Source organism: Pinus tabuliformis, chromosome 6 (assembly GCF_031772625.1).
Source record: "Pinus tabuliformis cultivar Carrire ecotype Pingquan chromosome 6, CPIR1, whole genome shotgun sequence".
Classification (NCBI taxonomy): Eukaryota; Viridiplantae; Streptophyta; class Pinopsida; order Pinales; family Pinaceae; genus Pinus; species Pinus tabuliformis.
Genome location: NC_142292.1, coordinates 952,234,802 through 952,251,646, shown reverse-complemented (window position 1 = coordinate 952,251,646; position 16,845 = coordinate 952,234,802). Strand labels below are relative to the sequence as shown.

At 43.5% G+C, this 16,845-nt stretch overlaps 2 pseudogenes; one reads left to right on the top strand and one right to left on the bottom strand.

Moving 5' to 3' along the window:
- Nucleotides 1–11,706: 11,706 nt before the first annotated feature.
- On the bottom strand, nt 11,707–12,021 carry LOC149262111 (protein HCC2 pseudogene; annotated as a pseudogene).
- Nucleotides 12,022–12,385: 364 nt separating this feature from the next.
- Nucleotides 12,386–16,845, top strand: part of LOC149262110 (nuclear pore complex protein NUP58-like) — a 28,851-nt pseudogene continuing 24,391 nt past the window's right edge.

Sequence of the window (16,845 nt, the reverse complement as noted above, 5' to 3'; positions counted from 1 at the left end):
CCCAGAACCACTAACGCGCTCTCCAGAACCCGTGCACGACTTCTACAGGAAGCTGTGCTACAGGAAGCTCACCGCTACGGAGGAAATTAATCTATTCACGTCAAAGGTGGCAAGTCGGAACGAGGTAAGCCTGAACCTAGTCCTCCCATGCAATTGGTTCGAAGGGTGGCGAAGTCGACGTCATAAAAAAAAAGTAAAATTACAGTCTGCGCATGAATTTGCAAGCGTCGTCTTACTTCTGCATGAGAATTATCGTCATAATGTATATGCGGGGTTTTCTACAGGGTTCGGTTCATAATTGAGCCACTGTCAAGGCTCACATGTAGACAGTCGTGAATTCACAAACTGTGTGCATGACAGAGGCGTAATTCTGCGCTCTGTCTAAGAAAATCCCAAAGGTCCATCTTGTTATACGCGCCAGCCAGCTCCAGCTAACATAGCAAGCTTTCACCATGCCGGGTGGGTTCATTAGGAAAGAGCTGACAGACTCAAAGAAGCTACGGGAAAACGCTGAGGTGGTAGACCTGTTTTCTCGTGCACGGTGGATGTCGTTGTGCGACAAGCTTCAAGGTTACGATGACGAGGTGGCAGAGGAATTCCTGCGAGCTTTGAAGCCAAAATCAAAAACGCTGGCCGTTGTCAATTTGATAGGTTTGAACCTCAGACTCACCCCACAGTTCATCAGCAGAGTCACTGATCTCCCGATGGGGGTACCGTGGGATAAGGAGGAGAGAAAACTGGGCCAGAAGGCTAAGAAGGAGTTCCTTCTGCCGGAAGGGCAATTCTCAGAGGACAAGAACGGAGTTCGAAGAGCTAGCTTACAACTGCTATGGAGTGAGGTCAACCTCCAAATTATGAAGTATATCACGTGTGAGGGGAGATTCAGCATCGTGTATGGATACCATTTCCGGCTGCTCACAGAACTTAGGCACCAAATGGACCTACCCTCAGAAAACAAGTTGAGTATTCCTTACTTCCTCCTGCAGTCCATGACTGAATGTGCAACCAAGTTACGAGAGGGAACACCAGACCAGGTAGCCCATCATGGGCTCATTAAGCTCCTCGTGGAGGATGCACTCCACACATACACCGTCCCTCTCTTGTGGGAAGCCTTTCGAAACTTGACTAAGGATGATGACATCAAAATTTTGGCTGAGGAGCTCACCCCCTCCAGCAGCGAGGAGAAGGAACCAATTCAAATAGAGAAGAAAGGAAAAGGCCAAGAAACCATGGCCAAAGCACCAAAGAAAGAACACAAGGGGAAACAAGAGAAACACCTGGCTGCCAAAACAGAGGATGACAAACCCACATTAACACCCAGGGAGAAAAGGTTACAGAGCAGGGTGGAAAGGACTGAACAAGTCCACGTCAGTGAAGGAACCTCTAAGGCAGCCTCAACAAAGTCAAAAGACAAAGCACCCTCAGCCAAGCAGGCTAAAACGGTGCCACCTATTTCTACAGGAAAATAAAAAATGGCTTCTACAGGAAGCCAGAAATCAGCCGCTACAGGGCTTTCTACAGGAAGTCCTGAGAAAGGAACACAGAAGGGGAAGATGGCCGAAATCCTCGCGAGGGAGGCAGCAGCTGTGCTGGCCACCCTAAGTACCCCTCCCAAGACAAAGGAAAAATGAAAGAGGGAGACCCCTCTGTATTTCAAAGCAAGGAGAAGTGTAAGAATCAAAACAAGCAGGCCCCAACCTCCATCCAGCGACCCAATTACCATAGAAGACACCCCTACCTCGCCAAGGGAGAGGTCCCCCTCAAAAATATCATTCACTTATGAGCGGGGGAGCCCAAAGACAACTGCTTGGAAGGAGAGGATGGAAAGGTTGACTTCAGAAACCCCTCTACAGGATGCTGAGGCCATTCTACAGGAAACATTGGCCAGGCTCAAGGAGACCGAAAGAATGGAGGGAGAGGCAGCCACATCACCACCAAGGGAAGACGGAGTAGAGCCACGGAGGGAAGAAGAGGTAGAGCATATTCCGGAACCTAGTCCCTAGCCAAGCTTGAGCTCGTATTATAACTTTTTGGAGGCTGGAAAAATTATTCCACAGAAATTCACAGTGTCGTTTTCTTTGCGTTGGAGGAAGAAAGAGTGAGAACCCACACGTGGATGAGGATAGCTAAATCTAAAGGAGTGGCAGATATAGGCCCCTTGGAGGAACAACTCAAGGAGGCACGAAGAGAATTAGCTATGGCCAAACACGTGGGAAACTGCCAGCGGGTATTCCTACAGGAAGAGAATGAGAAACTCAAACTGCAGCTACAGGAACAGAGGAAAGAAAGGGGCACAGCATTAGAGGACACTACAGCAGAACCTCAAGGCAAAGAAGGACTGCAAGTTGGTCTTGGGGAGCTAAACCAGCATCTACAGGAAAGGGAATTGCAAGCACAAATCGAGATACAAGCTCTCAAACAGCAGTTGCAACAAAAAGAGGCACAACTGGCCTGCATGGCCAGTTGGGCCATGGATGCTCTACAATGTAGACAACCGGCCAAATCTTATGGCATATACCTACGGGACCAGTGGCTGCAATTCCAAATTAATGCATTAGCATAGAGGGGTATCTCCCAAATCCAAGACCCCCAATAGTTCACAGAGTTATGCAATAGCAGTTCATCAGAGGACAAGGCCAAGCTATCGGAGTTCTATCTCCATAATTTGGCCCTTCCTAATGTGACTTCATGGGATCCCAACACAGTCGTGGGAGATATGCAGTTGATGGAATTTGCCTCATGTTTGAACCATGAAGAAAAGAGAGCAGCAGAGGTCAAAGAGGTCATGAACCGAGAGTTACATGAGCCACTGCTAATTAGAGCAGAGCCAGGGGACCCCACTGCATTGATATCAGCCCACCAACACTTAGCAACCGACTCTCAAGCTTTATTGAAATACATGGATCAACAGGCTCAGGCTATAACACATTTCGAGGATATGGAGCGACTATTAGGGGACAATTGTGTTCATGCTTGCACCCGCCGGTGGAACACATTGTCCCACAGCCTCAAAATCAGGGAATATCACACTCCAACTCGAATGAGGGAAGCTCTAGTACGAGTGCCCCTCTACAAGAAGTCCATACAGAACCTCCAAGCCAGCTGGATTGGCCTCAAGCTAAGCCCACCTTTGCTTTTAGGATTGATCGAAGGCAGCACAGAGAAATAAGAGCATAAGCAGTGGGAAGAGGTGGAAAGGAAGGTTGGGTTCCATGTCAGTGAGGAGGATACTACTTCAGAAGCCTGGGATGTGAGAGTGGCGGTGAAAGCAATGAAGGACGAGGAGCTGGATTAGTTGCTCAGGGATGAGAAATCATTTTCGCTGGGGGGTGATGATGAGCCCCAAATTTGGTAACATTTTGGGCTCATTTGGCCTAACTACCCTTGCTCAATCCTTCATTTTTCATAACTTATGCATCATTTTTTAGTATGTTTGTGTCATTTGTACGAATAAGGGTAGTCACTATTCCTAGGTGGCTAACGCGTGCTCATTTCAGGATTTTTTGACACATGTTGGAGCAAAACCGAGCAGACAAGGACTAGGAGACAGCCAAGCTGGGGTTGAGGATTCGTAGGGGGGTTGTCTATGGCATTAAATAGCCTTCCTCGGGATCTTCACCCCCAACTCCGAGCTCCAAAAGCCACCAAAACCGGATCTAGAAGGTAGCCAAACAGATTTTGTGGAAGCAGCTGTTCACTCCCAGTTTGGTCAGCCAAGTCCCATAGATTTAGGAGGCCAGCTTGGGCCTCGTGATGTATAAATGATAAGGCTTCAGCTTTCGAAGAGAACTTTTGGAAAAACTTTTGCATATTCTGCACTACAAGCTGCCAGCGCTGTTTTTTTCTTTTGTAGCCATTATTGGCATGACTCTTGACTTATGATTATTATTTTTTAATGGGAAGCAGTCAGATTTGATCTCAGCTCTGAGTTTCTAGAGGAGCCATAGCTCTCGGGGTTGGGCCCAACCTAAGAGCCTAGGGCCTCCTTCTTTGTATTGATATCTTTCCTTTCAGCATTATGATTTTCCTTGTATGCATTTGAAACGCAGTTTGTTGAGTTTGATTTCGTTGTGTGGTTAAGTAGGTCATTGTTGAAAATTAGAGTTGCTTCAGATATCTAGAATAAAGTAATGAGATAAGAATTGACAGGAGCTCTAGAAAAGGGTTGCCTGCACTCTCATTTTCACCTCTTCCTAGGGGCTGGAATTGCAGACAGTGCTGCCCAACAAAAACACTAGTTTGCTTACCCATGCAATCTTTGGTGCAATGTTTTCATTTGTAGGAGTTATTCATGCGTTCAGACCTCTTGGAATGTTTCTTTGCTTCAGTGTTGTACATGGTTCTCTTTAGAAATAACGTTGCTGTTCATTGGTTTCATTAACAGTTAGGATAGATTAGTTAATATTTTGATTGTGTGCAGGACGTGGTTGATTTGGTTAAGTATACACTGTGCGGTGCATCTCCATCACTCTCTCATCCATCTAAGCTTCGTCCAGGCCAACTGCTCCATCTCCAAGTTAGATCCCTCGTCTCACAACTACTCTTTTGTCCACGTCACCCTACCTTCTTGCCCTTCCATTGCCTCAGCCCTCTTTAAGACAAGCTAGCTTTCCACACCCTCTTATCACTTCATCCCTCAGTCATCGAGTTATTTCAGACCCCTACCCTACCTCCCTATCCATTCATGCATCCTCTTTCACTCACCCTGTTATAGAAATTTTTGTGCCTTGCATCACTGAGCATGAAATGTCAATAATCAAGGGATCCAAAGTCCCTAAACATGTTGTTCCTACCCGTAGAGGAACAAGGCCAGCAAACCACAACACTTAACAAAAGTTCTCCACCTGAAAACACTCAAAAACAAAGCAATTCTGGATCATGTCAACTGCTCCACTGAGCATCTGCGCTGAATGTCAACTGCTCCACTGTCTACCTGCGTTGAATGTCAACTGCAAAGAAGGCTACCTGCGCTGGGCGAGTTTGGACATGTGGCTGAGTCATTCCTCAAGGTGTCAATGCCCAGGAAGCTTCCAAAATGACACTTGGATCAGGGAATTTGACTGGTGATGAGTAAGAGGTTCCAAATCTCCAAGTGGAAGTAAGAACCTCCAAGTGGACTCAAGAACTGAAGTGGGAGAGGACACTAGTCAGCTTCATACCAGCCTCAAGCTGACTCATCCTTTCTCCAAAACTCCTATATATAGATCTCTCTCATGAGGTCTAGGGAGGCTGGAATTTAGTATTTGCAAAGAATTGCTGTTGGTTTGTGGCTAGAAATATTGGGTGTGTTATGCTTTGAAAGGAGTTGAAGAGGGAATTCCATTCTGCTGGGAAGGAGATGCTGGGTTGGAGCCCTATGGGTTGTATCTCTTCCTGAACCCTGTTACTTTCAATAAAGCTATCTTGATTCTTTCCTATATGCTGGTGTACTTTGTATGATTTCATTGGTATATTTGATTTACTTCTAATCCTGAATCATTTATGAATATGTATATTTGCCTTTGTATTTTGTTCTTCTCTTGTTGCAAGTAGCTGTTCTCTTGTCACAGGTAGCTGTTCTCTTGTGATCTCGTGGGATTCAAGTAGCTGTTCTCTTGATCAAGCGAGGAGGCAAGTAGGTGTGGACACACAAAGAGAAGAGGATCTAGTTCGAGGGACAACCGGAAGATAACAGTAAGTCTGCCGATCTCCTCTCTTTCATATTTCATAAAGGAAGAAATCATGATAGCTGTATTCGTTTGTTGCTAAGGCGCTGTCACACCTTAGGTGGATAGGATCGTCCTAAATAGGCATTTTTCCCCACAAAAAATTGGCGACTCCACTGGGGAAGAACTTGTTTATTCATTTCATTTGTGTTTCTATCATTTGTTTACTTCATAGACTTGACAGCAACTTACTTCATAGACTTGACAGCAACTCTTGAACTGCATCTTTCCCGGATGCAAAGTAAAAGTTGCTGCTTTGATCCAGTATGTTGGACTTGTCTATGATCTAAACTAGATCCACAAATGATTTGATTGACCCTTGTGATAGTCTTTAGTACCCTATCAAAGCATCCCTCTGTTTATACCTTGCTTGTGTTTCTGATTTCGCCTGAAACAGTTGATTTTTGAGCATTTTGTGACCCAGAAACCAAGGGAAACGAGAGTTTCTCTCTTCAGCGCAGGCACTGTGAAGGCAGTCTGCATTTCAACGCAGGTCCTGAAGGGGCTACCTGCGCTGAATGTCAAACTGACAGTGTTGGACCTGTTGAACCAGTGTGGCCTTGTGCAGCTGGGGTTCTTTGTCCTCTTTTGCCCTGTTTTGATCTCTGTTTTTGCAGCCTTTAACCAGTATAGGTGCTAGTCTGATAAACCTTTTCTTTGCCTGAATTCCGCCCCAATTTTTGTACAAAAATATTGTGAATGTTTTTATGTGTTTGTGGCGTCATTTACAGTCTTCCTTTGCATGAGTAAAGTAGTCTTTCTGTAGCCTTTGATTCAGATCTGATTGAAAGTGATCTTAGAAGAGAGTTCATTGGCTGTTTGTTCAGATTGATTATAGTTTACTTTTGCTTATTGGTTTGAATTTGTTCTTTTCAAAATATCAAAACGAGTCTTTATTTCGAAAATCGCAAAGTGATTGTAATCTCTTCTACCCTTGTTGATTTCGAAGAAAGTGAACTTGTTTATTTTGATCATTGTAAAAGCAAATTCAAAGTTGTGCAAAAAGCTTTCTTTGTAGGCATTTATACTAAGAAAGTGAAAACAAACACCTGCATTGTGCATTTTGCATTTGATAAGTTTGCATGTTGGATTTAGGGAAAGTGCATTAGAGTGTGCTGATTTCTCTTTGAGAAAAGATAGTCGCTCTCTTTTCCCTCTGTAGCTAGGATTTTCAAAGTTGAAAGATTGAAAAGCTTGCTTATCATCTTAGACTGCATTTAGGAATTCGTATCATACATCTCGTTGTGAACCTTGAAAGGCAAACTTTAAAAAGATCAACCTAAAATAAACTGAATGAACCTAACAATGCTTTGTAACATAACGCACAACATAGAGGTCTAGGCTAGAGACGTGTTCCGGCGTCGTTAAACATAGTGACTGTCGATCTCGAAGAAGGTGGGTGATTCCTCCTGAGAGTCGGTGGCACTAATACGGATTGTGCTCCCACGTACCGTCACGTATATATTGGGAGACCCCTATAGGCATATATCTTTTATCCTTAGGAAGCCGTGTCGGTCGCCCTACTGATCGCAATGCAGTGAACACAGCATTCACGAAGATCGACCACCCGTACTGTAAAAAGTATTCTGTGGTTTTGCGAAAGGTTTGGCACACCCTCTACCTAGATCTCCAGAGCAATTTCTTTTGGCCTTTTTCAGACTCTATAACAGAAAAAGTCCATCCGAGCATTTGTCACTTCGGGCTCGTTAAAACATCGAAGGAGACTAGAGTCATCTTTAGCTTTTTCTCGACTCTTTAAAACTGAAAAAGCAAGTTGTGTCTAAAAGCGTCGTTAACAATTTATTTTAAACGGAACAATCACCCTTTAATCCTACGTTGATCTTTAGGTTGAAAAGATGGAGCACACCAACCAAGGAGTTCCCTTGGGTGGAAATCCTAGTCCCTTCTCCTCTTGGGGAGATGTTGGTGCGCCCCACATGGCCACATTGTCGCTTCCAGGACTGACAATTGGCCTACCAGTTTGGCTCTTTTTGACCAATGTCGTTCAGAATACCACCACTCCTGAACAGTCGAGTCAACAGTTAGATCAGACAAGAGTTGCCTCCCAGCCTTCCACTTCATCTTCCTCCCCTCCTTCCTCTTCGCTTGACGGAACTGGTCGATCAAAAAATCAGGTTCCTAAGGACAAGAAGGAGAAGAAGAAGAAAGAAAAGAAGAAGAAGGAGCCTAAGGCGACTGGGGGCAAACAAATGTCATCTAACAAAAATCCACACACCGCACTTGTAAGGCCTAAATCGCCATGCATCATATGCAGGGGAGACCACTTCCATAGAGATTGTCCCTGTATCCCACGGATACTAAGAGACTGGTCCCCCCGTTTGCACAATTCGTGAGCATCGACCTCTGATAGCCATGTCGACTGCTCACCGTCAACTAGTGGGAGTGAAACTCCAGGACAGAATGGGAAAGTTAAATTTCCCTGCAGACTGTGTGAAGGCGATCACGCCATCCACCGTTGTCCCTTCTTAGACGAGGCAAAAAGAGTTTTGGAAGATCGTCCGATTTTACGAACGAATCTTCCTCCTAGATATCAAAGACTCCTGCCAAGTCCCTCACTAGTTGAGAATCCGGCTGAGCCACTTAGATGGTCAGCCGAAGCACCTGTCATTGAAGAAGAACCGTCTGGATCCATGCTTGACGAAAGTCAAAAGGTTGATACGGCAGTTGACCCAGTTTTGCCTTCAGAGGCTCCATCTTCGAATGACACCATCACAGAGGAGAATACAGACGACACCGTCCAAGTTCTCTTCATCAGCACTGACTCTGATGATCAAGGGGGCAATGCCACCATTCCTTTGTCGCAGGAAGGAAGTTCATCAGAGCGCTATCCGGCCGTATATTCGGTCCCACCACCAAGCAACCTGGTTGTGTCCTTTGATTGGAACCAACTAGGCAGACCCCGGTTGCCAGCCAGTGTGCCATTCAGAATTATTTGTCAAATATACAGAATGGTAATGGCTGGCACTATCATTGATGAGGGGGCATCTGTGAGTATCCTTTCCTCTATTGCTTGGAAAGCGCTTGGTTCGCCGGCGCTTTTACCTGAGATGAGAAATCTATCAGGTTTTGATAAAGGAACCAGTCGACCTTTAGGGATCCTCCCCAATGTGCCTATAACATTGAAAGGGAAGACCGTTCAAATGAACGTGATGGTCGTTCAAGGACCCTTGGATTATAACCTACTCCTTGGACGAGACTATATATATTGCATGGGAGCTGTAGTCTCCTCACTCTTTAGAGTAATGTGTTTTCCGCATGAAGGAAGAATGGTCAAGCTCGTGGACCAACTTTCGTTTCCCGGATCACACATCGCAAATAGTCATGTGCCATCCCTAAATGGTCTATTCATGCAAGAAGTGTCTCAACCCACGGTCCGTCCTCCTGATGAGCGCAAGTAATCCGGGAGGATATGACTGGAACCCAGGGGGCATGCATCCTGGTCTGCTTCGGCAGGGAACTTTGGGTATAGGGTAGGTTTCCGCAGGAGAATATGACTAGTCCGTACCCCGTCCGTGGATGGAAGAGGGGTTGTTCTAGAATAGGATTCTTTTGTCAAAGTTACGTGTTTGGCACCAGTCATTCACCCTTGTCTGCTTCGGTAGACATTGCCGAGGAAGTGTTTTGTTTGAAAGATTAACGAGACAATCTTTGGGTAACCTGAAAGAGGTAAGCCTCTCTCGATTTAAAACAAATGTTTTGGCGGAGGGTAAGTAGAGGTAACCTTGAAACTCTGTTTTATACCTGGGGGCATGCAAACCTTTTGGAGTGCAAGCAAAGAGCGGTTATTTATCTGTTTTTTGGGTTAGCCGTTTCCTAACTTGTATAAAGAAAGGAGAGTGAGCATAGCTTTGGTAAGACGCAAGCTCTATAAAAAATGGGATCTTTCATGAGACACTCTTATCAAAAGACTGGGTATTCGAGCAGTTTTAGCATAAAGTTCATGCTCGTTAAAAAATAAACGCAATATCCAAGCAGTTTTAACGCGGTCTTCATGCTCGTTAAAAAATAAATATAAGAAGTGAGCAATGTTTCCTCCAGAGTTTAAGCTCATTTTTATCTAAAAAATGAACCTATTCCGGTAAATAACCACTATGATCGTAAATTTATCAGCCATAAAAACCTTGGTCGTGTTTGCACCTGCCACCTCCACTTTCATTTGGCCGATCGTTCACCTCCATATGATTGTTTACCCATTTTGAGGAACAACTGTGAAGAGTGATTTCACCTAGCCATCCTTGTGACACTGCCGTGATTGGAAAATTCCAACCTGTACCTGGAATCAGTTGCTATCCCTGTTTATCACTCGTTCCTCAAAAGACGAGTCTTCTTTAAGCTCTTTTCAACTGACTCGTAAAATATGAAAAGATTGCTGAGTTTTGGCCTTCCAGCTCGTTAAAAGGACAGGAAGAGCTATCCCTCCTCTAGATTTTAATCTTTTTGGACCTGAGGGATTATTGCACAAAAAGATCAAGCGCTTGTTTTGTTCGGCTCATTAAAGAATGTTGGACACCTAATCCTAAAGGGTTAGCGTGGAAGTTGAATGGACAAAGCAGTCCAAGAGACCTTGGGATCTGAATCCCAAGAGTCACCTATTGTACTATAAATGTACATCTATTGTTAATAAAAATTGTACTCACTGATTTATCTTTCTCATATCTGTCTTGCTATCCATGTGAGTTTAACATGGTATCAGAGCCTTGATGAGTGGCCTGTTTTACTGAGCAACTGGTCTGAGTTGCCTTGAATAGTGCTGACTAGAGCTGGCCTAGTCTTCTGTAACGCTCCATTAATTCTATCATCCCTGCGCTGTACCTGCGCCCTGCTCTTCTGAAGCTGCACACTACCGTTATGAATCCTCAGATCAACAAGCCTTGGCATTCTCACAGCCTCTAGTGAAATATTTGGACAGTGGGACGCATCAAGAAAACGGATATCTGTACAAGCAGCTGCAATTTCTCTGAGTGTAGCATCACTAACATAAGAGCAATTGGAAATATCCAAGGACTGTAATAATGGACATAATATAGCTGCACCACGAACTCCTGGATCTGAAAGCTTATGGCATGAAGATACATCAAGCTCTCGAAGAAAAGGGCATGACAATATGGCAGATGAAATGCTTGAGCGCTTAAGCGACAAGGTTTCCAGCAGAGAACAACTGACAGAGATTCGAAGTGCTCGACATCGCATAACCTCAAGATAACGCAAAGACTCATGATGAATGTGTATCTCTTGAGTACCGCCTCTCTCCAAAGCAGCTTCAGTGATTACCAACCGATTCAACACAGGAAAATCGGCCAATAAGCTGAAAAATGCGTCACTTAAAGTTCCACGGTCTATAGTTAATACCTCAAGACTCCTAAGAGTACGCAATGCTTCACGGACAAGAACATCAAAAAGCCTAAGCTCCAGAACCATTTTCGTATTTGCTCTGCAAACAAGCTATATGGTCTGATGGGCAGCTATATGGACGCTTGATTTTGTGACTGTATGGATGTCTGATCGGCGACTATATGATGGTTATGCCCAGTTCGACGCGTATGGATTGTGATTATGTCTGCTTTCATGTATTGACTGTGGGTTCATATTCAACCGAGAAAGTGTTCAAGCCCACATGCAATGTGTCTCTGAAGCGGAGAAATATGGTCCTAAAGGTGAAGTAAAGGGTATCAAGAATAAACCTAATGAAAGTCGGAATGCTGATGTTGATTTTCGTGTTATGCTGACATTTGTAGAATTTTATGAGACTCTTATAGGATTTGTGAATTTCAAACTTTATTATGCTATATGTTTAAAGTATCCACCAATACTTGATCCAAGATTGGAGGCAGCGGCAGCGGCAGCAGAACCCGCTTCAAATACTGTGAACCCGCTTCAGGACGATGTTGCTGAAATCGTTGTAGACCAGTGGAGTTGCTGAAATCTGCCCATGTCTTATATGTGTTTGATTACTCAATCCATTATTCCTTGCGCACGCGCATTATGTCATTAGAAATATAAGTTCATAAGCTATAGCATCAGTCAATTGATCTGCATTATACTCCAGCCCAAACATTCTCACAAATTCCATGTTAGGATCCTTCAAGTACATATTATGTGAACAGTCAATAAGGTAATCCGATCCTTCTTCATCAGTTTTTTTGAAATAAACACAGTACAATTGGGCTACCTGCCTTACTGCATTTACAGGTCCAGTCAACCCCATTATTTTTGCATGAAATTCTTTGAGATATGCACGCAATTGTGGAGTATCACGCAAGGGATCGACGGTAATAAAGACTGGGTTAATCCTCATGTTCTTCAAATCTAAGATATCAATGACTTTGACTATCTTGTTTGAATAAATTCTTTGCACGTGCCAATGAGGAGGGTTTCATACACTTGCTGGAGAGTATTCTTGTACACAGGATTTAATTTGTGAGCACTGGGAGTAGTGTGGGCATAGATATTTCTTAAGTCTGATTTTTGTCAGAACTTGAAAGTAAGAACAGCATTCAGTTCAAATTTATGGTGGTAAATGTACAGTTGGGAATCTTATAATTATTAAAACATTCAGCTAGACTGCCTGTCCTTGAACAGCTGTACCTTGTAACAAAATACTTGAGAGGGAGGAACTAGTGATGATGCGTTTTGTGAATGTAGTTGGATCCTGCTGAAGAATGGAGCATGCTTTGTTGGAAGTTAAATTCTCAGGTGAATTGAAGAAAAATCATTTTTTGAATGAGGAGTCTGTTTTCTGGATATCACCATTCTCTGTATGTTGAATCTATTGCAAGCTGATTTGAAGTTGTTGCCAGAAGTTTATTTGGTGTCCATCTTTTCCTCATTGTTTTATTATTTTGAGGTTAGAAATGGCTCCAATCGGTGCAATATTAGAGTTAGTGAACAATTTAATACTCTCTACTATGGATAATACAGTCAAAATCAGCAAGGATTTTCTCACCGATATTCATAGTTGTTTACAAGATGTACATGAAAAAATTGATTTTTTACAACTTGAATCACAGCTACAGAAAGAAGAGCTACATCAAAATAGACACCATTCTGAACCTGTTTCTGTTCAGAACATTGAGACAACCACCCATCAGCAGCATATTAATAATGGTACAGTTCATTCAAATAAAGCAGCAGTTCTATATACAGATGCAGAAACTCAATCTGCACTTCCCAAGCCCATCACCAGACCTTGGGAACAGCTTGTCCACAACAAGCACAGAACTGGTCTTGGATATGACAAGGACTTGTCCTTTCATATTCCAGACTATGCCAAGCCCATTCAGTTTCAGAGTGCTGGATTCATTTATGACAGTTCACCTGCTCCTCATGACAGTTCAGCTTCAGCTGTTCCAGATTCTGCCCCTCTTCCACAGCAACAACAACAACAAAAACAACAGATCGTGAAATGCCAACACTGTGATCGAGTTGGCCATATGAAAGATCACTGTTTTGATCTTCATCCATGTGAGCACTGTCATAAAACCAACCATTCTTCACACAGGTGCTTCAAAAACAAACGTCCTGCAAGAACAAAGATTCATCTTGGATGGATCGCTTCTTGGCAATGGGCATCAACAGCCAAGAAGATATTCCAAACACATGTCAGAACTTGTTCCAGAGTACTGAACAGTCTTGCAATTGAGTTTTCTCCATCTTCTCACCTTGTATCTGACAGGGGGGAAATGATGGTCATCTACAAGCTTCAAAGTCACATCAAGCGAGCCTGAGCCACAACCTGCCACACAAGTTTCAGAGTTGCAGCCAGAGACAAAGATGCCCGTGATCACAGATTGAGAACACTTCCTCTAGCAGAAGGCACCAGCTTCTTGCCAGTTTTGGAAGAGTTCCAGGAATTGCATTAAGTATTCCAGAGTTGTTGGTTATCCTTAAACCATCACAGGTTGAGACTTCCCTTTTCAGGTTGAAGTTTTACCTTTTATGCGGGGTAAGACCTCCCTTTTATGGTTGAAGGTTTCCCTCTTTAAAACAATAGGATCACTTCCTCTAGCAGAAAACTTCAGTTTCTTGCCAGTTTTGGAAGAGTTCCGGGAACTGCACTAAGCGTTCCAGTGTTGGTGGTCATCCTTAAACCACCGCCCTTTATACCAACATTTCATAGAGCACAATCAGCCTAGTGCTGCCATGCATTCTTTGCACATTTTGTATTACAGCTCTTTTCTTGGACTCATACATAACCCTTCGGATTAAGGGGGGGAATGTTGGACACCTAATCCTAAAGGGTTAGCGTGGAAGTTGAATGGACAAAGCAGTCCAAGAGACCTTGGGATCTGAATCCCAAGAGTCACCTATTGTACTATAAATGTACATCTATTGTTAATAAAAATTGTACTCACTGATTTATCTTTCTCATATCTGTCTTGCTATCCATGTGAGTTTAACAAAGATATCGAAAACTCATCCCTTTTGTATTGTTTTATACTTTTTCGGACTTAAGGGATTAGATGACGAAAAAGGAATTTTGGAGTTAACTTTACGTACCTTTTCAGACTCTCTAAAAATGAAAAGGACCAAGTTATCCTTGTCGTTAGACTCGTTAAAATGATTAAATAGTGACAAACTTGTCTTCAGACGAGAACGAGTTTCCCTATCGCTAAGCTCGTTAAAACATAGCGATGGGCTTGCCCGAAGGGCAGGTTATAGAACAAGCATATGTTATCCTCCTCAAGCTTGACAAAAATAAAGAGGTACTAGTCAGCAATGACTGGGGAAAAATTGGGAAAAATCAAGAAAACTTTGATGGTAGCAGGTCGCTCTTGAACATGACACTTTTCCTCCGTATCACATTCGGGTTGGGTTGTTTCATTCACCGGTCACATCACCATGGTCTTGCCATACCATCCATATTTGGGGTAATGCTACCAATCCATCGCATCAGTGTCGCCATATGTTCAAGAGAAGTCGTTCAGAAAGAGTCAACCGGGTCCCATCCACTGCCATACATTATCCTTCATCCATTCATGACCGCCACCCTGAATCATATGTCACAGATTGTTTTCACCTCCATTAAAATCATTAGCTCCGTTCCGTGTCACTGATGTGGGATTCATTAAGGCCCTCCTTTGACGTATCGCTCCTTGTCGACATCAGCTCATTATCCAAGGAGTTGATCTAGGAACAACCCCTTCAGTACTTTGAAGCTTGCATGCCTCAATGGCAAGTTTCTCACTTCCGGCGACAGGTATACATCAATGACCTTCGACCAGAAGATTTTGCGTGGTGTTCGACGCCAAGTCCTTTATTCACACCACGTGAATTGTACTGCAGTACCTTGAGGGTCATTATCATTATCGGTGATTCCTCTCGCGCTTGTTAACGGTTTACATCATTGACCGGTAATCAAGCGATGTCTTTCCATGTTCGACTTCAGCGCAATTCTCACATGGATCGACTTGTACTTAGAGTGAAGATCGAACGAGTTTGAAGACCCCGGATCTAGTTTCATCCATCCGGGCTGCGATATATATTCAGAAAAAATAAAGACATTTGACATGTACATCATTGCAGCAGATGATCATCCTACTCAAAGGATGATAATTTCACTAAAATTATCAGTCTACAATCAGACGATCGTCTGTTCCATGTACAAAAATGAATTTATAAAGCTGAGCATGGGAATGCCCGCCTCAGCTAGATCATGAATGCAGAATGCATCATAATGTATTGTATTGTATTTTATTACAAGTCTCCTCCCAGCAGATGGATGAACTTCGGACCCTCCTGGATAAAGCATTTCACCCGATAAACGGCCTCATACTTTAGGGGGCAACTGTTATAGACATTTTTGTGCCTTGCATCACTGAGCATGAAATGTCAATAATCAAGGGATCCAAAGTCCCTAAACATGTTGTTCCTACCCCTAGAGGAACAAGGCCAGCAAACCACAGTACTTAACAAAAGTTCTCCACCTGAAAACACTCAAAAACAAAGCAATTCTGGATCATGTCAACTGCTCCACTGAGCATCTGCGCTGAATGTCAACTGCTCCACTGTCTACCTGCATTGAATGTCAACTGCAAAGAAGGCTACCTGCGCTGGGCGAGTTTGGACATGTGGCAGAGTCATTCCTCAAGGTGTCAATGCCCAGGAAGCTTCCAAAATGATACTTGGATCAGGGAATTCGACTGGCGATGAGTAAGATGTTCCAAATCTCCAAGTGGAAGCAAGAATCTCCAAGTGGACTCAAGAACTGAAGTGGGAGAGGACACTAGTCAGCTTCATACCAGCCTCAAGCTGACTCATACTTTCTCCAAAACTCCTATATATAGATCTCTCTCATGAGGTCTAGGGAGGCTGGAATTTAGTATTTGCAAAGAATTGCTGTTGGTTTGTGGCTAGAAATATTGGGTGTGTTATGCTTTGAAAGGAGCTGAAGAGGGAATTCCATTCTGCTGGGAAGGAGATGCTGGGTTGGAGCCCTATGGGTTGTATCTCTTCCTGAACCCTGTTACTTTCAATAAAGCTATCTTGATTCTTTCCTATATGCTGGTGTACTTTGTATGATTTCATTGGTATATTTGATTTACTTCTAATCCTGAATCATTTATGAATATGTATATTTGCCTTTGTATTTTGTTCTTCTCTTGTTGCAAGTAGTTGTTCTCTTGTCACAGGTAGCTGTTCTCTTGTGATCTCGTGGGATTCAAGTAGCTGTTCTCTTGATCAAGCGAGGAGGCAAGTAGGTGTGGACACACAAAGAGAAGAGGATCTAGTTCGAGGGACAACCGGAAGATAACGGTAAGTCTGCCGATCTCCTCTCTTTCATATTTCATAAAGGAAGAAATCATGATAGCTGTATTCGTTTGTTGCTAAGGCCCTGTCACACCTTAGGTGGATAGGATCGTCCTAAATAGGCATTTTTCCCCACAACACACCCATCATCCAAAACCCAACCTTAGAACATCCTGTAGAAATTCTGAACATCCTGTAGAAATCCCTGAAACATCCTGTAGAACCCCTGTAGACTTCCTGTAGAAGCTCACAAATGAGGTTTCTTGGTAGCCAAACTTTGTGAAACTCTCTGGAAGGGTGTTAGGGACTCCTTAGACCCTCTCTGAACCTTCCCGACCTCTTCCAAGCATTTCTCCTCCTTGATCCACCTCTG